At 32.7% G+C, this 25,602-nt stretch overlaps 1 protein-coding gene and 1 pseudogene across 1 annotated transcript in view; both read right to left on the reverse strand.

The window, feature by feature from the left end:
• Positions 1 to 442: 442 nt before the first annotated feature.
• LOC128169291 (multiple epidermal growth factor-like domains protein 10) overlaps positions 443 to 25,602 on the reverse strand; it is an 85,445-nt gene continuing 60,285 nt past the window's right edge. The window contains exons 10-11 of the mRNA XM_052835447.1: positions 2,480 to 2,571; positions 443 to 2,375 (exon numbers count right to left, since the gene is read on the reverse strand). The gene's annotated coding sequence lies outside the window, so the exon portion shown is untranslated. The remainder of the gene's footprint in view (positions 2,376 to 2,479; positions 2,572 to 25,602) is intronic.
• Positions 5,245 to 10,948, reverse strand: LOC128169300 (multiple epidermal growth factor-like domains protein 10; annotated as a pseudogene).

Here is a 25,602-nt window from a genome sequence, read left to right on the forward strand (position 1 = left end):
CTTTTTTTTAAAGGAGGTCAGTTTCATAAAAAAGTTACCACTGCTATCCGTCCCTCATAACCATTACTGCAGTTTGTTGAACCGAATCTGATTGGATAGTCAAAAGTATCTTTTCTTTTTGTTTAATGTTTTGTTATTCAACACCGACAACAGTATTATATTTTTTTTACGAAAGAAATATTTAAATTTTATTTAAGAAGTATTTTCTTTACTGTAAATATATTAATCTTTCGTTTAAATGACATATTAGTATTTGTAGAGTGTCCACAAACACTAAGAATTATAATTTTTTTTACTAAAGTAAAACGCGTAAAATCACAAATAGTATGAAACTCCTAAATTTAAATAAATTGACTCACTAACAAAATTCACAAGTTAAAACAACAAATAACGTTTTATCTTATTTATTTACAAAATAATAATAATAATAATAATAATAATAATAATAATAATAATAATAATAATAATGATAATAATAATATTAACAGTAATAATTTTAATTTATCTAAACACATTTCAACATATACTCGACTGATCGGAGCTGATTGTTACGATTACACGGGGCAGTTAAATGGACGGTACTCCCACAGGCCGGTCACAAGTCTATAGCCATTTTACAGACAACACACATCGCATGGTAAAACAGTTCTTTGTCAGAAACCCCTTGATAAATTACAGAAATTCCAGGATATTCCTCCTCCTCCTCCAATTTCCCGGCGACTCTTTCCTCGCAAACGATACTTTTAATACTGTAACAAGCGAGCTCTGACGTCACATCACAAACAAAGCAGCAAAGTGTCATATGAAAACATACAATAGCTGATTATATTTGTATTTCAAGAATGTAAATAATTAAATACGAAACTACCAGTGAAGATGTTCACAGCTTTCTAAAATATGTTTTGATAAGAACAGAACATTCAAATTAAAAAAAATCATACAGTTTTTTTTAACTGGAATAAAGTTGACAAATGCAAACTTTAAAAGAAAAATAAAACACAAACAGATCTGATTTTTAAAAAGCTTAATTGTAGTAAAATATTATATCTACATTCAGTGCCTTTAATAAAGATAATGTAATGATCAATTATATTAAAACCCTGTAACACAAAGTTGCCTTTCAACAACGTATTAACAGCGTTGTAAAATTCATGGAATCGCCGAAGGATCGCAAACCAAATTCAGAAAACAAATGTTCAATTTTATCTGAAATTTTTACGAATAAAATGCCACGGCGTCCTGACGACGACTGAGGAGTTTCTACTGAACTCCCGCGGCGTGTAACTGTGTTTCCACAGATCTCTACTTGGCGATTGATTGTGCTTTCGTTGAGTATCCGTCAAGTGGTCTTTACACTTTACAACTGGTAAATGAATGATAAAAATATGTTTTTGTTTTGATAAAATAAGGTTCATAGTAAATTGAAACGTAACTAGTTTCTAAATAATTTTGAAAGACACACATCCTAGTAAACAGGTCTACCAAAAGAACCGTTATTAGTTGAAAAAATGCGAAAACATCAGAAAAAAAGACATGAATTCGATCTACGTCTTCCAATATGTCCTGGAATATTCGCAAATTCTCCTTTTACACAGTCATCTACATGAATTTTAAAATTACTACATCGCTAGCTATTGTACAACAGTCGTTGTTCAAATTTTCGTATTCTGGTTGACATTGCACTAGGAAACGTCAAGAGAGTGCAATGGACGAGGCAACAGCTCCTTGGGGTCGCTGTGTGAACGTAGCAAAATGAAAACAACTCGTTCTAACGCTATGGATGCGCAGCAATGGCGCGGTAGAGACGCAGTGACATCACAAATGACTCCGAGGGGTCTTCGTGCAAGTGCAATCAACTTATCACTGCGTCTACACTGCAAATGGCTGCGTTCCTTGAGCGCGCCAACAGAGCTATTGTGGCGAGGTTGGAGACCTTATGGTGCAAATGAAGATGCCGTTGCTTTGTTAAGGCGCTGAAGGAGACTCTACTGCGTGTACTTCGGTGATCTACACTATTTAAGGATGCAGCGGTATCGCCATGAAGATGCAGCTCCGGTGTGACAGGGGTTTGATATGTTTTCTATACAGATAAACACTTTTTTGTACAATCATTCATTTTATTACGAGAATGTCATAAAAATGGGAAGTCTGCAAATGTTATTGATGGAACGTCGTTTTCAAAGATTATTTACAGCTTTTCTTAAACTAATCATGATGAAAGAAATACAATGTAATATCTACATCGATTAGGAAATATTCTGTGCGTTATTGCACAACCATATCTTTTTATTATTGCTTTAAAAAACTGCTACAGTTCACAGTTCAGTAGTTGTGTCCAAGTAAAGGCATTAATTCTTTAAGTACAAGATGGATTCCTAAATGAAAGGTAAAAGTAAAAACGTAAATAAAAAAACAAAAAGAAAAAAAAATAGAAGAGCATAAAATACTAAAGAACTTCGGTCATAAAAATATGTTTTACCTGCAAATGATTGGGGTGTACCTGCCGGCGGTTAATACATTAAGCAGTCAGGTCTTTATTCCAGTTGACATTTCGAGAATGACATCCAGTTACTATTTAATACAACCATGTGTTAAGTTCTATTTGACTTTAGAGAATAAAAAAAACAAATAAAAAAATACAAACAAACAAAAAAACAAAAACAAAAAAGAACCACATATATGTCATCAGTAGCAGAAACATTTAAATTAATAAAAGAAAAAATGTGTTAATCATGAAATGCATACAATACAACACCACAAACACTCGTTGTTGTTCAAAAAGAACAAGCTGCCTCACTCCTTTTGTATGGTTTTGGTTTTTGTTAACGTCCACTTTTGTCTACTCCAAGTCTTCGAACTTTACTTCTTTCTTGCATTCCTTTTTGATTTAAAAAGATAGAGTTAAATATTTAAATTACAAGAAACACTTAAGACACAGAGCTCTTACTCACACGTTTGCCCTCTCCATGCCCCGGTCAATGCATTTGGCCTTGCAACAGAAGACGTCCCTTATGATGATCGATGGCGACAATAATGTTAATTCAATTTTTTCAGTCCTCTTCCTTTCTCCAGATGTTATTTGATAGTGTCTGACCTCCATTGCCTTGTTTTATTCATAGACAAAAGACAGTGAAAGCTAAAATAAACGTCAACAAGAAGATATTTATACTTCAGAAAGAATTTCTCTGTATTTTTGGGAACACCTGCCTCTGAATCGTCTTACGGGATGTTTATAATAGTCACGTTATGGTATTCTTTCAAAAACATCAATAACCTAAAATGTTTTTTACCTGCAGGAACACCATGTTTCCGTCTTAACCATTGTAATAACACAGTCTAACACTTTCACACATTTTATCTTTACAAAATAATAGTACATAAAGTTTACATGTCGTACAATATGTAGCAAATCGGATATGTTCACTTTTCACACCATTTTTTGTCTTCTTCGCGACATTTGACCCTATTAGCAGTTCTCTCCCCTCACGTCATATTCCTGTTCTGACATAGTTGACACATCCCCCTTCCGGTCCTATTCCTGTTTTGACAGATAGTTTAATTTTAAAATATACTTAAAGGGGAAGGGAAGTCAAAAACATAATTTATTTATTTTAATAAAGTGGTGTAAATTATCACATGTGGTCATGCTGTTTTTAAAATAAAATACGTAATTAAGCTTTAATGAACGTTTGAAGTTGGAGAAATCGTATTTACTGGAGGCTGACATGATGTAGAACTCTTTTGTATTAAAAACCAAAAAAAAAAATTCTTTTGACGTCACACCATCTATTCCGGTTTGGTTTACATATACAAATGAATGTACACAGTGCTCTGAATATAATTAACGCTGGATTATGCCTTCCTGTTACTCAAATAATCGACTTAACAAAATTGATAATGTTTGAGTTCACACATCAATCTAAAGAATATATACATGTATCATTGTATGCATAAATATATGCATTTTCATAAGTAAATGACCGCTGTTAATCTGCTATCATTCAAAGTTGAAAACGACCTCGATTAAATATTTTATTCCAAGTCAAGTTCTTCGCTAACTGAATAAATGTTATAATTGTAATCGGGATGTTTAAAATTCTTTCTTTTAAGTCGGAATTACCATGTCCAAATAACGACGGCAGACATTTTCTATGATACTTGGCATCTGTTGACAATTTCCACATTTACGCGGAGATTTCTCCGACACTAACCTCCGCTTTTAGATTTCAACGAACATGCTCCATTTGACGTTAGTTTGTAGTTTGCAAATGTAAAAGAACGGTCTCAAATCAATATTGTTTAAAATTTTTCAGAACTTGTCATTTAGAGCAAATATACTGATGTTATGTTGATAAGACAAACCGGGATAGATGGTGACGTCATAGATTAAAGTTCAATGGCAGCCTCCATGGTGGCGGGAAATTAAAATTAAGCGATCGATTTTCTTGATTTATTCATTGTTCCGGGGTTTTTAATGAAAATAAATACGATTTATAATTATAGTAGATGATAATTAATTGATTTATTGTACAACATAATTTTAGTTTCCTTCTCCTTTAACTTTAGAGAAGAAAAAACACATGACAAACAAATAGAATTAAAAGTGTCATAATACAATAACAAAGTTTCAAAACAAACTTACATATAGGTTATAACTCATCAACATTGGATGACTTACCAACACTTTTATTTCATTTATATTAAAGAAACAACTTTAAAGTATAAACACACTTATACGTGTGGGTTTGTTTTTACATGTATTAGAACAGCCGGATTTGAGAAAAAATTCACGAAATTACAATTTCAATAAATGGCAACACGATATGATATAGATTCGATAAGCAAAGTGACTACTTACCCTGGTACACCGAGTGCATTATTCCACGTTGTTTTTCAGTAGCCGAATTTTTTTAAACACCAACGCGATGACAGGGTTGTATTTCACATATATACAATTTTTATATAACGATCTTATTCAATACTTATTTTTAGAGACAAAATATTACCTATAGATTAAAATTATAGGTGTGTAATTTTAAGAGAAAAACTGAAAAACATCACATATTCATACTTACTTGGGTTACCATATCTTCTCTCTTCAGAAATTAACTACGGCGATTGTATATATATTTTTACGCAAATTAAGTTTGTGATTTTCTTAAAAATACATCGGTTTTATTGTTATTTTGGCTGTGTTTGTTGTCTTAATTAATTCTTTACTTATTTTACAAAAAAATGTAAACACTAACCTATGAACAAAATGTTGGCGTCCGATGTACCTACATTAGTACAACTTGGTACACATTAAAGGATCAACGTAGTCATTCGTTGGCACATTTTATGATTTATAAATGTTATTGTTACTTTGAGGTAAAGTTGACAATATACGATTTATAAGCCAAGCGTCATATTTCAAAACAAATGTCTTATGTAATGTTTTGAATACTATTTCGATAATTAATAATCAATTGCATCAAATATCTGATTACCATACCATGAATAAAAAATAAATAAATAGATTATGTACTTTTTTGACATAAGTAACCAATCCAGCCAGGACGGCAGCCATAATCACATGAACCACTGACATCGTTACAGCCATCACATGTGTAACTGTTGATACATGTCTCAGAACAGTATTGTCCAAAATATCCAATGGGGCAAACTGAAATGAACCAAATGTGTTATATAATTAGTATTAATCCCTACCTACTAAGACAATCTACTTACATGTGAAATACATGTATTATATATTTTTTTTTTGTGCTATATATTTAATACAAATCTACACACGAGTTTTACACAAGTCTCCTTGATAATCAGCACCACACCCTGTCAAACACGTCCCATTAATATTGGAACAATGGTCTACGTTACGACAATGTCCACATGTTTCATTGCATTCAGAACCATACGACCCTCTGTTACATGCTGCAAATAAAATATTCAATCTAACAAGGTTTATGTGTTAAAAAATGCTATTCAATTTAAATGTTTTAAACTTATTTTACGTAATCACATCTAGACAGCAGATTGTTTGCTTTCCAAACATAGTAAAAAAAAACACAAGCGTCTTCTGCATTAGTTTAACAAAACAGCAGTAATATGTATTCAACAAACTTATAGTGTTAATCTAAAAATCAGATTACACGGTAACATTAATACCATTATTATGATAAACAAATGATAGCTATATTTTTGTTTATTCAAATGTATATCATACGACAACACACTTACATGTTTTACACAAGTCTCCTTGATAACCAGGGTCACATCCCGTCAGACACCATCCATTGATGTTGACACACTGGTTTTTGTCACGACAATGTCCACATGTTTCTCTGCAGTCATAGCCATACGATCCTCTGTCACATGCTATAAATTTAACTCAGTTTAATGTATTAATACAGTTTTCTAATGTGAAGTTAAAAGAATTTTTAAACTTATTTTTAAACTTATAAACATACCATTTTATACAACTTCGTGTGGTTAATTTATTAGAACGATAATCTCATCCAAATAGCTAGTACATGTCAAATTGACAGAATCATTTAATTAATTATTTTTTTAAAATTAATGCACCCGGTCCCTTTTTCTAGACACAAAAAAATAATTGCATGAAATGGAAATAAACAAAACAAAAGCTATCACTTTAGCTTTAACTATTAAAGGAACTATACAAAAACAGCTGGTATGTTATGCACAGTTTTCTTTGAAAAGTTTTGAAAGGTGTAGGTCGTGAGTTTATTAGCTCTATGTAAATAAATCGACATGATAATTATAATGTGATTTCAATATCATTCTGACATGAAAAGCACTTAATATCAGTATGATATGTGGAGAGATCGCCTATGAAGTTGACAATAGTGCATCTTATGTTTAGTTCCTGCTACGCTCTCCTTATCAATCTACTACTCCTTAAAACACATTTGTTTACCTAATGTGTTGATCTATCTTCATACTTACCAGTTTTACACAAGTCTCCTTTAAAACCAGCATCACACCCAATTAAGCAAGTCCCGTTGTTGATGGAGCAATTGTTTATATCACGGCATTGTCCACATGTTTCTTTGCAGCCAGCACCATATGTTCCTTCTTCACAAGCTATCAATACAAACCAATTTCATATTGAACATAATCAACCTGACCTTTTTTTTTATTTTACAAATTTACTGTATTCTAGCCTACACTGTAAAAACAAACACAAAGATTTATAATATGATATAGTTATGTTCATTAGTATGTTACTGTAGTTATACAACATCTTAATCCATTTTTCCGTAGAATTTCAGATCTGTAGTCTTACTTATTTCACATCGGTGGCCTTTGTATCCAGGTTTACAGCCCTGACAGGTGCCCGTCTCTATATGACAGTACTGACAGTTTACGTCTGGACAGGGAAGGGAACAGTTAAACCCAAAATATCCGGTAGCAGGACATCCTTCAATTTATGCAATGGTACTGACTTAGTTATACTTCTAAAAAGTTCTTAATTACTTCATGAGTAGAATGGCATACTTTGCTTATGCATAACTAGGCATGTGTTTCATCATGGTATTTTAATAATGCATATGCATCGAGTACTAATTATCTATGTTGATATGGTTCATGTTAAACTTTTATGTAGCAATGAGTGAGGACACTATTGGGGAAAACACAATCATCATATGTAAATGGCATCATTGTCAAATTTATCTACAATTAAATCAAATTGTTTGAAATAATGGTAATTGTAGCATGAAAATTAACACGCTTATATCGATCAAAAACACAGCATACAAGTCACATACTAAAGTTAGTCAATTTAAAAGATGTTGGCAGAACCACGGTATACTATGTTTTAATTACACATATTGAATCGAAGATAAAGTACACTCACCATACACCTCCACTTCACAGAGGCCAGTGGCAACATCATCAGAGTAATCCCTAGGGTAGGTAACTCCTGGTAGTCTCTCGTTGTAGTAGATGACGTACTGTCCATGTACAGGACAGGTGGTGGTGAAGACAGCAGGTATGGTGTCTAGTGTAAAGTTGTCGTCCTTGTAACACAGTGTTCCCTGTAGTCTGTCTGTTGTATTGGAGACGTACACCGAGAATCCAAGACGGAGTTTAGTGAACTCATTAGAAGGACCTGTATCGTAATAATAAGAAAATTAATATGAAGGCCATTAGTTAGATACAAAAGAGAACTGATAAATGATTCTGATAAATGATTCTCAACATGTATAATCTATGCATACATTATTTGCAAATAAATTGTTGCACGGAACAAAACACAGATAAACTTGTTACTTTGTTTTGGATTCTGAAAAAAATCGAAAATAGTACCCTACTCAGTCTCATTATAAATAAAAACAACGGAATTTATGATTACATGAGATGATCGAAAAATGTGACTATATCCCATCGATATATTCTACCTGCCCCCTAAACAATTTCATAACAAATAATTAATACCAACAACGGAATTTACGTTTAACAGAACCTTATCAATAACGAGAAGGAGTAAATGTGACTATACCCCATGGTTCATTCTCCGTCCTGAAGTAGATGGTGATGTGATGGATGCTGTGGATGGTGGTCAGGTTCACCCACCAGATGGCGGTTTGTCTCCCTCTTGATGCAGCACATTGACCTCCCCATCCACTCAGGTCTGATTTACGTCCATCTACAGCGTTACTGGCGTCATATCTGTCGTTACCTGGTAAAGAGTAGTGTTGGTACGCTGGTTTGTTGAGGGCGACATTAACTGTGAAGATTAACACACATGTTCTAACAACGTTACTATCGTGATGATGTCAACTCGTGGTTCTAATAGTTTATAATCAATTGATAAAAGAACTTTAGTAATTATTATTATAAATATTATGAATATAAATTTCATATCTAATAGAATGACATTGAAGTTTGAAAAAAAGACATTCCTATGGATATATTAATGCTACATGAGTTTGATCTAATGTAAATTGTGTATGTATTTATATGTTATACAATGAAGTATTAGTGTCTCAAAATTGACCCCCCCCCCCCCAGGAAGACACGTGTACTATCAAACAAATACACGAAATGAATTGCAGTCTATTAAACGCTTTAAAAATATTTTTTTTTTCTAGTAAGTCTGTATATAATTCAAATGTAGTACAATCAGGTAAAATACTTACAAATAAAATATAAAAGTTGCAGCATTGTCATGAATCATGGTAGGTGCCAGCACGATAAAGAACCCTAACTTGTCATTGTTCCGAACTACCGAACCATGCATTGACCTTTTTCCGGCATCAAGTGACTTTAGAAACTTGATATTTCCTTTTTCAGTATATTTCTTTGAAGAACGTTAAGTATATAACCTTTAAAATATTTGTAGTTAATATGTAAATACTCTTTGAGTGTGGAGATTGGTTTTAGAATGTAGTATTGCTATTGTTCTTTTAACAATAATACCTGGGAAATTCAATAAAATGCCCTTACTTTTTACATTATTATAGCATTAAATGATTTATTTTTGACGTCGTCGTGTCAATAACTGCCGTCAGGTGAGCAGACAAATTGAATAACGCGCGTTAGCGCGTTATGATAATTTGTCTGTTCACCTGACGGCAGTTATTGACACGACGACGTCAAAAATAAATCATTTAATACTTATATTTACATTCCCTTACTGAAGAAATCAATTGTTTACTTAAATAAATCGATATTAAGTGCAGATCACGGAGGGAGTGAATAAGTAACAGCAAGAACAGCTGTTTTGTAAAACCGGTTTAAACTGGTTTTCACATAGACTGTTGAGAGGAGATCAACGAGCATGGGAATATAATCCATGATAAATAACTCTTGAAATGTTGCTTTTTACAATAAAGTAAACTTTTTTGTCGAATAATTATAAAACATGGTGTTTTGACAACATTCATAAAATACATTTTTAACCGATAACATAGAAATCACTGTTTGAGAACTACTTATGTAAATTACTCGTAAATTCATACGCAGTGAATAGGTGTTGCATTTAGAGGCATTTAACCATCACTGAATTTAATGGAAAAACACAGTAGAATGTAAATATATTCTTTTAAATTACCAACTAATGGTTTGGTTAAAGCTGAACACCGCTCGTAAATAGGCACCGTCACACAGATACCTGGTATATAAACACTTCGACTTCGTTACACCCGATTGCACACCTGAACCTCGTGGCCGACATGTAGTATTCCTTTCGTGGTCTTTAGATTTTATGCATTTTTTTCTTATCTTATGTTCATTTTCTGTTCGTAAATAATGCATTGACCAATTTATTTGATGTTAGTATTCTCCTGGCTTCAAAAAGTGCGTAAAATTTGACAATTTCATCGCGACCGGGTAACACGGCGAGGCAAAATGTACGTCCACACAGGTGAGACCTCTACAGCGAAGTACCTTGAACTGTTTAGAGGTCTGTCCCTTATATAAGGGTTGTAGGGAAAGCAGTGATTAAAGAGAAATATGGCGGACAGTGCCTATTTACGAGCGGTGTTCAGCTTTAAGTCCATGAAAAGTATCCCAAAACAACCTCATTTGGAAAGTATCATGATTTTTTAGAAATGTACTTAAAGTGGACTCACCGTACGCCTGGGATACTGTCAGCAGACAGAACAACACGGTGAGGACATCGTGGGGATACACAGAGTGTCCGGACAGGGACACCATGTTGTTGTCAATCTGGTCAAACTATATAACTCTATGAGTATAGATTTGTATGCCTTACAGAAATAACAAAGCAAATAAAAAGTATACATTCGTCTGAGAAGACATATGTAGACAGGCTGTATATGTATTTGCTTAGATGTTTAAGTAGAAGAGGGGTGTGTGAGTGGCAAGTGAAGGCGGAGACTCAATGATCACGTGACGAGGAAGTAAAACAATAAATATTATGAGCTTAGTTCGATGTTCAATGACTAGCTGTCAATCATTATTAAAACAAGTAAACCTTTATGAGATTTTTTCTTCATTTGAAAATGTTAAAGCAATAAAGTCTAATATAATATTATGGTATAATACACACATGTATATGTATGAAAGGCTGTTGATGTAGTCGAGTTACTACACACGTACGTTACTCGGTCTGTGTTTGTATTATTCCTATCATAATGTTCACCTTACTTTTCTGTTTAAGGTCACATTAAACGATACCTTGAGTATGCTGAGTGATATTCTTTGAAATCATTTAATTTCATGGGGGCCAAATTTCGTGGATTATTGGGGTTTATTTTTTTTGCTTATTCATGGGTATGTATTTTCGTGGATGCGTCAATTTTCAGTTTCAGTAAAATAGGTAACTTTTTTTGAATTTGTTTTCGTTGAGGATGTAAACTCATGGGGGGGAGGGATACCAACAAAAACCATGATAACTGAGCCTTCATGAATTTTAATTATTCCACAGTATAGAAATAGATTCATGACTGCATAATTCAAGAAAATAATTTACATTAAGGGAGGGTTACGCTGATGAAAACAAACTGTGTTTAAAATATACACCAGTTTGCATTGTGTAAGCGTGTATAGGTAACTTCGCCAAATAAAAACGAGTTGGCCAATCATACAGTTTGTACACCAGCGGCATGTATTGTTTATACATAATGACATAACGTGCTGATCTTTAGAGCGCTAAAGTAATGCATCTAACATTATATTTTAGAATGTGATGCAATATCACAAGTCCGGAACAAGCTTATAGACAAACATGTTTCGGCTAGACCAAGTGTGCTAAAATGTTCGTACCTTATGGCAGCATGCAACATGAAATTGTTGAGAAAATTGTGTATGTTTATAAGAAAGATATACGATGTAGTGTCGTCTATGAGGTTCATTTTGTATAATTTTTCCCAACTTTATAACCCTTATATTTATATATGTTTACCTCTGACCATTTCTTTTTGTATATTTTAATGTTATTTTTGTCCTCATGTACCATATGTTTGAAATAGTTTTTAACGAATAAATGAACTGAACTGAACTGCAAAAGTGAAACAATTTTATTAGTGAGACTTAAAACAGTAACACATAACATGTTTAATATTGTCGTAGTATGTTTTCTTTTTCCTAACAAAATATATTTTCCATCTATCATTCTTTGCCTTTTAGCGTTGCCATGTTTTAGTTAAAGAAAACAAAATTCATATCGATTATTATAAATCAATGGCTGAAATATCTGGGACACAGGTGCGTGCAGGAACAATGTACGCAAACCATAATTAACTAGTCAAGACATGAATCTCATTATTCTTTTTAATAGATAATAAAACTCTTTTGATTCATACTTAATTTAGTAAACTTGAAATCCAACATGTATTAAGGGTAATTCCAAGTGAAAAATTATCAAACTTCATAAAACATAACACAAAGGACGTGTTATTACACGTGAGTGCACAATATTCAATTGTTTGTAATAAACAACAATTCACATTAAAGGGTATTTCACAGAAGTCCATTAAAAAACAATGGGCGGTGCCTTTTAAGAATACCAAGAAAAGTGTGATATCGACGTTGTTTTTCCTAAAGTCACTCTCATTGCAGGCACATAGCATCGTTTTTGAAAGTTGGGGAGGGGCAAAATCATCTAAAAAAATTGACAAGCCAAAAAAAAAAAAAAAAAAAAACACAAACAAACAAACAAACAAAAAAGGAGTGAGTTTTAAAGATCATGAAAATCATCCGGGGGTTTGGGGTTGGGTAGGGAGGGGATGGGGGACAGAGCATATCTATAACTTCATATAACAATAATCTTGTAGTTAGTTTCCATCCTTTCAATTCAGTTTTATACATCCTCTCGCAAAACGTGGGAAGCCGACTCAATTTTAATTCACTTTATTTACATCTTATAAAACACAATGTTTCCTGCGAGAAAGAGTGGGGGAGGGGGTGTGCTGGCCCTACCCCCCCCCCCCACCCTCCTCTGATGTTACGTTCCTGCATTGAGATGATGCAACTTGTTTGTCTCTAAAAATAGATTAAACAGTTTTGTCCAGTGGCTCTGGTTATTTAGTAAGCAGTTAAAAACTATATTACCATGGTATTTGGCGATTTAGATCCATCTTCTAACATGTATTTTACAAGGGAATCAATAAAAATACATATATTGAATTATTATATTCCACGAGAACAATTGGTTTGTATAACAACATTTAAAAGATTGAAATACCGATACAAGCACACGATAAACAGATGTTTACTCTCACCATCTTATTAAATGAGAGAAATGCGCACTCTTGGCAGTAATTAGCCGTTAAATAATGTAACTTTTAATTTGTGTGATGCGAGTATGAACAATATTTTGATGCAAATGACAACATCCGTAGAACAGTAATATGCTATTTATTTATTGGACGTTGAATTTAAATATATATCTATTATCAGCACTGTCACAAATCGTTATTTCATATATTGTTTTCTAATTATGTAAAAACAATATACAGGTTTTCCCATAACTGAAGCATATCTCCATTTCATTCTCTTTTTCCCATAACTGAAGCAACTCTCTCTCTCTCTCTCTCTCTCTCTCTCTCTCTCTCTCTCATTAGATTAAACAACTCCTTACACTTACTATAAAGTAATGATCGAAAAAGCACTGAAAACGTTTCTTCACACTTTCTTTTATTGAATGTTATATATTTATCGATATCTTAGACGCGGGTATGTTAACAAACCATGATTAACTAGACAAGATATTAATTTCATTATTATAATTTAATTGATTATAACATTCTTGATTCCTACTACGCTTAGTAAACTTTAAAACCTTAATGTATCAACAGTCATTCCAAGTGCAAAGTTATTGAACTTCATAACAGAGAACACAAAGGACGTGTTATTACACTTTAGCGTTAACATTCACATTAAAGGGAATTTCAAAGAAGTGCACTAAAGAAACAATGCTTGACAAATAGTTTGGGCGATGTGTTTTAAGAATACCAAGAAAAGTGTGACATCGGCGTTGTTCTTCTTAAAGTCACTCTCATCTCATTGCAGGCACATAGCATTGTTTTTGAGAGTTTGGGAGGGGCAAAATTATTAAAAAAGAAAAAAAAAGAAAAAAAATTGACAAGCAAACAAAAAGGGGGTGGGGTTTCAAGAACATTAACATCATTCCAAGTGCAAAATAATTGAACTTCATAACACAGAACACAAAGGACGTGTTATAACACGTTAGCGTAAAAATTCACATTAAAGGGAATTTCACAGAAGAAGAAGAAATAAACATTGCTTGACAAATAGTTTGGGCGATGCGTTTTAAGAATACCAAGAAAAGTGTGATATCGGCGTTGTTAACATCATCCGGGGGGGGGGGGGGTAAGGGGGAGCAGAGCATATCTTTAACTACATATAACAATAATCTTGCTGTTAGTTTCCTTTCTTTCAATTTAATTTCATCCCCCCCCCAAAAAAAAAAAACAAGTGGGAGGCCGACTCCATTTTAATTCACTTTTTTACATCTTAAAGAAGACACAGTGTTTCCTGAGAGAAAGAGTGGGGGGGGGCAGATCGTTATTTCGTATATTGTTTTCTAGTTATGTAAAAAATATACAGTTTTTCCCATAACAGAGCAGGTTCTCTCTCTCTCTCTCTCTCTCTCTCTCTCTCTCTCTCTCTCTCTCTCTCTCTCTCATTTGATTAAACAACTCCTAACACTTACTATAAAGTAATGATTAAAAAATCACCGAAGACGTTTCTTCAGCACAGTTTTATTAAACGTTAACTATATATCGATATCTTAGACGCGTGTATGTTAATAAACAATAAACACAAACCATAATTAACTAGACAAGATATTAATGTCATTATTTTTATTAAATTGATAATAACATTCTTTTGATTCCTACTACGCTTAGTAAACTTGAAAACCTCAATGTATTAGGAGTCATTCTAAGTGCACAATTATTAAACTTCATAGAACAGAACACAAAGGACGTGTTATTACATGTTTATCTACATTGAACAGACGGAAAAAAATGGTCGAAAAGAAACTCCCGCTAAAACTGAATCAATCATATGTAAAATAGATGTTTATTGTCAGCATAGCTCTTTCTACAAAAAAGAAAAAAAAAGAAAGAGAAGAAAAAAAACCTGCATTGTTCATCGCCTCACTTGAAAATAATATCTTCTCTCGAAGCTTTTATCTGTTTCATATTAAATTGATTTTGATTTTTTTTACAAAAAAAGATGCACTTAAAAGGGATATTTTACATAAGTGTTTGAAAGAAAGAATTCTTGACAAATTAATTAGACGTTGTGTATTAGATACATGTACATGTATACTAGTTAAGTGTTTAAAAGAAAGAATGCTTGACAAATTATTTAGACGGTGTGTATTAGGTACATGTATAATAGTTAAGTGTTTAAAAGGAAAAAGTTACTTCCCAAAATTCTGAAAATCCTAATCAATGTATAAATGTATCAATGTATAAAATTGAATTGAAAATAAGGAAATAATTAATGAAATTAAAGTTAAAGGTATACTGGGTGGGGGTTGGGGGGTGGGGGTGGGGGGGGTGGGGGTGGGGGTACTGTAATTTTAACTTCAATTTCACTTTTTATTTTCCTTATTTTCAATTCGATTTTATACATGGTCCCATAAAAATGGAGGGGGGGGGGCTACCCAATGTTAATTCAATTTTGTGTATGTATATTTAAAAAAAGATCTTTGCTGCGCAATAAAGTGGGGGGCTGCCACCCCCCCCCCCCATGCTAAGTGTCTGGATACGTAATAGGTACAGTTGCACTAAGTATTGCTCTATGTAAAGTCAATTCCACTGAGATCCTGTAATTTGTTTCTCTCTTAAGATGTGTAAAACAATTATATCCAGTGGCTTTAATTTTTTTTAAATTATCTTAAGTCCTAAGATGATGAAATAAAACTATATATACAGGATGAATGGCGATTTTGTTCCTACTTCGCCAACTTTCATATATTAAACGTAGAAGTCAACTTTAGTTTGTAATTATCAAATTCCACACGAAAAATTAGTTTCAAAAACAACTTTTGAAAGACGAAAGTAGCCGTGAAGAAAAATTTTTCCCGATATTAATGATGGAAGCACAAATTGAACAGACGTTTACTATCATCATTTGTTCTCTCCAATATAACATCAGTGACCGGTGTTTACTCCCGATGCTTCATTAAACATATTTCCTCTTTCAACACCTCTCATTTTTTATAAGTATAATATATTGATTTAAAAATACATTTAAGCGATAGTTTTATATAGAAACATGAGAAATCCTAAGAAATAATTGAGAATGTGAATGTTAAAGCTGCATAGTCCGATTTTTTTTTGGTATGACAGTATCAACTAATTTTCCATATAAACCGATTATCTCAGGAAGTTTGACACGTTCGCTTTTTTACTCTAGCAGAGTCGGTCTTTTTTTTTAAGTTTGAAATTTTCAAAATAAGTGAAAAAAAAATTGTGCAAAAAAACCCCTACAAAATACATTATGGAAATGTTTAGAAAAGAGATCCGCTTGCCCACCCCCACCCCCAACCGAATGATTGGGTTTATTCAACATTGTAAATAAAACAACCTTTAAAAATATATTTGAGGAAAACATACGCAGGTTTAATTTTGATTTGCTAAAATAATATAACCTTTATTTATAGCAATATGAAAGTTCTAATACAATCATATCTACTTCACGTCACCGTTTTATGCCGTTTGTTTTGTAATTTAATGTTGAACATTATTTTTCCATTAAAACATAGTTTAAACTAATCGGGAAAACTACTGAATGCCTTTTATTCAACACATTCTTGACATAACCAATGTTTTAAAAACGTACATTAAACTTGATATAACATCGGGACATGCAGCTTTAAGAAATCTAAATAGGAATATAAGCATTGTTCTTTGTAATGCCATTTGAATTGAGATGACGTAATTTTTCATTTGGTAAACTGTCTACATAAGTGTATTGGGTGTAAAATAACAATATGCTAATGCTAATATTTAAATCTTTTGATTTAGAATAACATATGTGTCATCTGTTTCTCTTAATTCTTTTAAAACGTTAAATTGTCTGATGTATCTAAAACAGAACACATGTTTATATCGTATTGGGTTATCTATACGTGTCACACCATGTAGAATCACACATGAGGGGGTCGTGATGGGTGTAACACAGGGGCCGTGATTTTGAAGCGGTGAAAGTAGGTCATCGAGTATTCAGACTTATTATGTTTAATTAAAATCAATTTTGATAACCAAAAGTATCACACGAAACACAATGACTATTGATTAACTACTTCTAGTAACATGGGAGTTGATATATTATTGGAAAAACTCAAACACTTCGACAATATGCAGGTGGGGTAGGCGCAACGTAATTTTTTTAAGGGTATTTTATAAAAAATTTCGAATCCTACTGCAGAACGTCCAAGTTTTTTCGTCCAAAATCATTACATGTGAATAGAAAATTAATCTACATTTATAAAAGAAAACCAATAAATGAATTGAGGAGTATTTGATCGAAAACCCGATGTTGCGCTGGGGGCTGTGATCTTGTACGTAGGGGAGCTGTGACTATATTTCATGTAAGCAAATTTTCCCAACAAAATCCACATTTTAATATAGCGATGGAAATGTGGTTACTGGGTTCTATATCTATAGAGCGTATTTCTACTCCCGGTTAATTTTTTTTATTTTATCTGTTTTTAAAAATCTTAATATTCTTTTATTCCTTTCAGTATAAGAATCAAGATAAATATAAAGAAGATTGATGAATATGGCGTTTGTAAATTGCCTATATGAGAATAGATTAGATACTGTAAAATTAAGTGACAACAAATCTCATAATTTATTTCTAAATTATTGACAACATAGAATATTTACCAAAACATCGATTTATAACCCTTAAATATGTTAAATATTTGGAATAGGTTGATTTAAACTGGTTTATGGGTGTCAAAACCTGTTAAAAGGAATTTCGGGCAAAAGAGAAAAGAAATTCTCTGGGCAGTCAATAGCGCTCTACCACCTCAATGTCGTTCAGAGGGTTAGTCCTGTCTCTGAAAATTCGTTCTCTTCGTAATTTTCTCTGCACTACGTCGTCTGCTAATATTATCACGGCGGCCATTTTTATTTGTTTACGTGCACGTAGATCAATTAAGAGTGTCCCTGGCTGCTCATAGACTTAAGAGCAACTTCTATCGTAACTCACAACTGGCATCTCATAGTGAAACGCACTTACGTGCTACGTTCACGTTTACGTCTACGTTTACGATCTACGATACGTTAGTGAAACGGTCGCCTGGTGTGTTATAGGACAGACGATATCCACAAAAAGGCATGCATCAATTCAAAAATGTGATGGTGACACTGCCTTGGCCCCCTCATCCCCCTCAACCCCCAACCCACCACCACCACACATGCACAAGGTTTAAAAAAGCTATTCCCATATAAGAATAGATATATGATAGGGGAGTAACAATAACAGATATATAGCTTTACAATTATAATCTTCTCCACCTTACTCTCATATCTTCCATTACAGAATTGAACTTGATAAAATATAAAATTTAAAGACTATGTCAAAGGTGTTTAACAATGAATTAAATTCAAAATTTAAATTAATTCTACATTCATTTAACAAACTATTGACTTATTTACAAAGAATTCTTTGTTTCATTGTTTGTCACTTTGGTAGGCAACGGCAACATTGTATAGTTGAGTCGGCAATTGTTTCATCCCTCTTTAAGGTCTGAAGACCTTACAGTGATTGTAATGTTTTTTCTTTCTTTCTTTCTTGTTTTCCCCTTTTTTGTCGGCAGATTTTCTCAGAGATGGCTTGATAGATTTCCCTGAAATTTTCAGGAAGGATAGAAAATGATTATATCTCGAGGCTTTTTTTTTTTCATTTCTTTCAAAATTCATTTCCGGTCGTCCCTTTCCTGTTCCGCGTCAAAAAATATTGTTCCCTCAAAATCTCAGAACCCGCAAGCACTTGGACATCCAAACTTTGTTGGATGATAGACCTATAGTTGTGTAAATGTGTGTTAAACTATTTTGTTTCGTTTGTCGTGACTTCCGGTTGTCACCGGAAGTACTTAAAAAAATTATGCTTTTTACTTATTTAATTAATTTTTCACAAAAAAGAAATATTTAAGTATAAAGTAATACAAATGTCATATATTCGATGTTAAAGCAACAAAACAATTATTCTTCCGGTGATATATCTCAATTTTCTCAGTTAGGTTACTAATAATAAATTTTGTTCCCACGAGATCTAAAAATCTACTTGTAATTTAGGAACGAAACTTTCATGGCTGATACAGTTGACTGAAAATATGTTTAATTGCTTTTCTTTTGTCGACCGTCACTTCCGGTCCATACCGGAAGAGTTCAAACAAACGATCTTGTTTATAAGTTAAACTGTTTTTCTTTGACAATTTTTGATTAATTCATAGACATTAAAGTCATATTGTCTACTGTTTAACAAATACTGACCTTCATTTTCATTGATCACTTTCGTTTGTCTGCTTCCTGTCCCGAGCCAAAATACCTTGACTACTCGAGATCTCAGAAACGATAAAGACTTGAATATCCAAACTTTGAGGGATGATAAACCTCTCTTTGTAGACGTGTTTAAACATTTTTGTTTTGTTCGACGTAACTTCCGGTCGTCACCCGAAGCACTTAAATTTTTTTTGTTTTTACGTATTTAATTTAATTTCCTTAGAAAAAAGGTATTAGTATAAATCTTTTAAAATGTCATCTTTGCAATGTTAAATAAACAAAAACATTCTACTTCCGGTGAGATATCTCTATTTTCTCAAGAAGCTTATTTAAAACATATTTTGTACCCGCAAGATCTCAGAAACTAAAAGTGATCAAGACACGAAACTTTTAGTGATTGTAGACATTTAATTTAATTTAATTTAATACTAGAACATAACACGAAAGAACCTCCTTCTATACCCAGATATTTGACGATTGCTATATGTACATGTATCTGCAATTACTTGGAGATCTAGTCGTTGGGTCAGTCCGTTTAAGTCCGTGAAGTTTGTGCTCTCAATTTAACTTAAGGTATGATCGATCAAAAAGTAGTTTATGCAAGGTCAAAAAAAAAATACAAAGAATACATCATACATGAAGTAAAAGTTATCGATTACATACACTTAATTATAACTGACCTTTAAAAAGCTTGTTAATTCCTTTAAAAGAAGATTTTTAAAGTAAAACCGAATGTGTGTAAATATACGCGATTTTTCGGTCACATATAGTTCGAAATTGAATGAAGTACCATCGATTTTCTTAAGAAATAAAGAAGGGGATATTGAAAAAAAAAATATGGGTTATAAGCCTTACTACTTTAAGAACATTTTTAATTTTCCGCATGTTTACTCTTAAAAAATAAATACCAAATGCTGAAAGAGATCACTATTCTACAATCAAATATAGATAGGGTTTGCTTTTTGATAAATGAATTACGGTCCGTTGTACGAAAAACTTTAAAATAAGTGATTCTAAAGCGTTTATTTTAGATAATGATTGCCATGTACTAAGATTAAAATTTGAGATATATTGCCTCTTAATAAGCATTAAAAGTTTTTAAAAAAATATGTAATAAAGGAATGATTGGGAGAGGATTCCCACCATCGACTACCCCCCCCCCCCCCCCCCCACACACACCATCTCTGGATCTGCTAATGTTAAAGTGACAATGTCTATGAATCTACGCAGAAATAAGAATAAAACTTTCAAGATTTTGGAAAATACACCTTTGTTTTCAAGACTTTCAAAAAACCTTTAATTTCAAAGGAGAGGGGGTATTACATTTTATAAAATTTTATCATTAAGGTCTTCCGTTTCCAACGGAAGACCTTATAGTTTTCGTACTGTTTCTTCTTCTTATTATTTTTTTCCACAAATTTTGTGCACGCGATATCTCAAAAACTATTCGGTCGATTTCAACCATTTTTTCACAGATGATTGCCAGTGGTCATAATTCTAGAAGTTTTTTGAAATTTTGAAATCGTCACTTACGGTTCCGATTTACGGCCGATTTTGTAAATTTTTACGACTAATTTTGTGCAGACATAAACTCAGAGACTATCAGAGACGTGAATATAAAATTTTCAGGATAAGTAGACCATAGTTTGAAGTTGTGCACAATGCAGTTTTTTTACGCCAGTGGCGCAAAGTTTAGGAGCTCGCCTGGGCTCGAAAATTGGATACGAATTTTAAATCAAAATTTTGATACGTTTTGATCTGTATCTTTTTATGAGTTGATATTTTCTTAAGAGATATATAATAAAAGTGGTAGAGAATTTAAAGTTCTTTCCAACAAAACCAAGAAATAGGGACTGGTCCCTTAGATTAGGGGCCAAGACACTCGTAAACTCTATTACAAATAACTTAAATACGATAAAGATTTGTAATGCATTATAGAAGCAAAGTTGTTTTATCTATAAGGTAAAATCATTGCCACGCCCATTTATTACGTAATTAGACGTGATGACGTTATTACAGATTTTAGGGGACTAAAATCTTAAATCTTTAATGTTTTGTATGTGAAAAAGCAAAAGGTTTTGTTAATCATTTAAAAAGATATTGACAATCGTATACATTATCTGAAAGGGAGGGGTTGAGTGGAAATTCTGAAATTTCATTGATATTTTAATCGTATCGTTGAAAAATTGAACGGAAGACCTACTCGTTACTCGTAACGAGATCGTATCTAGTTTTTAAAACTTTTCGGAAGAAGTCGGAGTCTTAAATGTATATTTGCTCACATGTTTACATGTTTACGATAGGTGTTTAATATTTTAGGGGGGTATAGACTAATATCGTCTCTTTTTATGAGTTGCATATGTAATTCCCTTAAATCAAACCCCTTTATCAATTCTTTACCTATTGTCTTCCCTATGAGCTAGGCGCTTCTCTCTACCACGAGCTTAGCTTACTATAGTAAGTTTATGTTCATCTTTTTTCTCTGTTCTCGCTGCTTTTACTTAATTCCTAGCAGCGTCTCTCTCAGCCTATATCATTAGCCTAGCGACGTTGTGAATTGTACACTCAAATATACACAAACAAAATGTGAAAAAGAAAATAACATTCCTAGATACGAAAAAAATTGTTGACTTATACAAGTCCATTGTATTAAAACACTGCAGAAAGTGAAAACAAACAAAGAGAAAATAAAACAACAGAAACCTAAACCAGTTAAATTATCAATTGATGAATGAATAATAATAAAAGAACCATAAAATGACTATTTACAATATCCTGGGCTATTGTTGATTCACACACGTCCAATCAGCAATGTTTATATAGTTTTAACACTTGGCTACACTATAAACAATAAAATTCTGTGCTTAATTCAGCACTAGTGAGTCTCGTTTCCCTTGACTTTCTGTGGAGAGATTGTTGTCAGCAAAACCAAAGAAAGAGACTCTGCGAAAACAAATATAAAGAACTATTACATGTACTCTAACATTTCTCATTCTTTATCCACCTTATGTTTGATCTTTTAAACAGTTTTCTTTGAGTGAAATTGAAAAAAAAATTCCTCGTTTTACATTAAAAAATTAATTAGTATTAAAAAGATATATTTATTTAACCAACCAAACATATCAGTGAACACCTGTATACTAGTAACACCAAATTGTTCTAAATAAAGATCAGCCGTGCATGCCTGATATTACAAATTCGATATTTGAGATTAAATATTGAAATTGACCAATCAAATCACACATGTGATCACCGGTATCAGAGGGACACCAGACTGTTTATATACACTTTACCTACAAATGAATGCTTCCTTGACTATGGTTAATTGATTACAAGTATAAATTATTTCGTGCAGAATTAATACAACACAATTTGTAAGAATTCAGTGTGCTTTGCGTATATTGCTCGCCTTGTATGTATCCCTCACCCCAAATACTCTTTAACCCAGCGTGAACATGTGTATTTCACCTTTATTCCATGTGCGTTTGAAGAAGCTGAATAGGAAAAAAACTAACCATCCCTTCTACCTCCAATTTATATGATATATCCGTTATATATGATATAATCTGTTAAGCTTTAAACTATTATTAAGTAAAGAAAACAATTGATACATTTTACTTTTTAAATGTAGGTATTTTCTAATACTTTTATATAGTACTGTTCTTTTAAAGAAGATCAACACAGTTTAAAAATGACAACTGCCATCGAGCCTTTTTAAACCCAGGGTGTGGTCGCTCATATTGTATGAAAATGGAAAATGAAGAGAAATTGATCCTTGAGAATCAATCAGCTCAGATCCACATTGATTTATACAAAATTTTTAAAAAAGTCTCTTCCCCCCCCCCCCCCAAAAAAAAACACTTGATGGGGCTACTTTTGGCATTGCTTTTGATATAGAATAACAAGTATTAGACACGTGTAGAAACGACACGTTTGGATCGTTCATTAAAGCGCTAAGCATAGCTGAGGGCTTTATTGTCGTTAGACTTCTACTTCCAGTGCAACAAATAACCGCCCTATGAGCAGAAGTTTACATCATTTAAATTGGTTAGTGGACCAGTTTCAGGAGTTTGTGCACATAACTACACGGGCAAGTACGGGTTATTGTGTATGTTATGTACGGGCTTATATACATCATTGCAGGGGCTGCCACGCAGTGATGCGGAAATGTATTGCGTATACAGAAGCTGAAACGTTATATACATATACCTTTTTCTATACAAACAGAAGCTGGGTTAGCGCTATTCAGTACTATCAGTACTTTTATTAATTCTTAATATTAGATATACCGACTTGTGTATTCCTACTTGTAATTAAATGTATAGACGTTGTATGTGAGTATACCCATACCATGGAGTGAAATTCCAAAGACTCTTGTTAAAGACATTTTCGTGAAATTTTACTTTTATGTATTTTCAAATGAAATTCATTATCATATAAAGTTATCTTTGTACACTACAATGGTTCTTTTTATTTATGGTGTTTTAATTATTTTTATAATCTTACACCTCACCTTTGATTTAGTTCACTCACTCAAATTGAAGGTTTTCTCTATGACATCTGTCATTCGTGTTAAAGTGCTAATTTGTGTTGTTTTTCACTTCTTATTTCTATTCACCTTTGCTAGCCAAAGGTTTGCGGTCTACTCTGCTTCCCAAGAGCCCTTGGGAATAACGAAATAAGAATCAAAGGCCTAAAAGGGCCACAATGGCGTCGAGTTGAAGTTAATTTGAAGAGTACAAACCTGAACAACTTTTTTAAAAATTCAAAATAATTTATGGTATTCCATCATTGATCACACATACACTTGATTAAAAAAATCCTTAAACAGATTATGATTCTGTAACTCTTTAGAAATGTATGTACAATAACATGAGACCAACTTTTCTTATTGTTTTGCTGGAGATTAATTTTTTTTTAATTGAGTCGGGCGGTCAATTTAACACAAATAAAATTTAATATAGATTTTATGCAGTCATCTAAAATAATAAAAATATCAAAATGAACTGCGATTTCTTTTATTATCAAAAACCATTTTAATTTGGTTATTGACCATATATTTAAAAATTGGTATCAATTATACTTCCTTTTTAAAAACAAATATATCAGACAAACTACATCGGTCGACAATTTCAGATAAATAAAAATCATGTTTTTATAACAAAATTAATCAAATTTCAATTCATTACAAATTGACTCACCTTATTTCTAAAAAGTTTTGAATGTTACTTAAAAATTTTAATGGAAATATCCTAGGAGTTAAAACATTTTAGATATTGTTTTCTCTCTATTCAAATAGAATTAATAAGTATTAAAAGTATGATTGTGTTTAATTCTATATATTGTACATTGCTGACAAAAACTCTGTCTCTTATTATCACTTGATTTAAAGATCACATGAGTCCAAATGACCGGACCGAAAAGATCAGGGGTAGATATAAGAAGGCACCCATTCATATCATTTACAGTTAAAAGTGAAAGTAGGCTAGTTTGTTTAAAGTAACTTTTTGTTGTAGATATAGTTCTGTGCAGGAAGTTTTTTGTTTCTAAAAGATCAAGCATTTGTACATAGTCAACATTCGATATGGATTCAAAATAATCTGTCTTGCAGGCAGGTATATTTTATAACAAATTGAGTATGTAGGCCTAACTATCGCAAGTGTGTGAAGTGTATTCATCCGCTGAAACCAAGTCATATTGTTTACAATAAAAGATGAACATTGTCAAAGACATCAACTATTTTTTATCTGCCAGCTTGTTATATTGACGTACAGTTCTGTTCTAAATGGAAGCAAGTCTTCTTTTATTCCTCAAATACAAAAGAAAACTTTGCACTCATTTTCGCGGATTTATTGATAGCATGCGTTGTTCAGCTCCTTACACTTCCGGTGGACGTACGATCCCTAGAGGGCTTTCGAGCTTCCCTCGACGCCATAAAAATCGGTGACTTCAGAAGAAACACCTCTGTGATATATCGTAAAACATTCGATGCTTTTAACATGTTGCTCGGGTACATTGCCTCCCTAACTATGGTCTTAAACTATATAGATCGCTTAAACAGACCTTTAAAAAATCAAGGCTCGCGTGATAGTATGGGAGGTAAACATGGAGACTATAGAAG

The sequence above is a fragment of the Crassostrea angulata genome, unplaced genomic scaffold, assembly GCF_025612915.1.
Source record: "Crassostrea angulata isolate pt1a10 unplaced genomic scaffold, ASM2561291v2 HiC_scaffold_114, whole genome shotgun sequence".
Classification (NCBI taxonomy): Eukaryota; Metazoa; Mollusca; class Bivalvia; order Ostreida; family Ostreidae; genus Magallana; species Magallana angulata.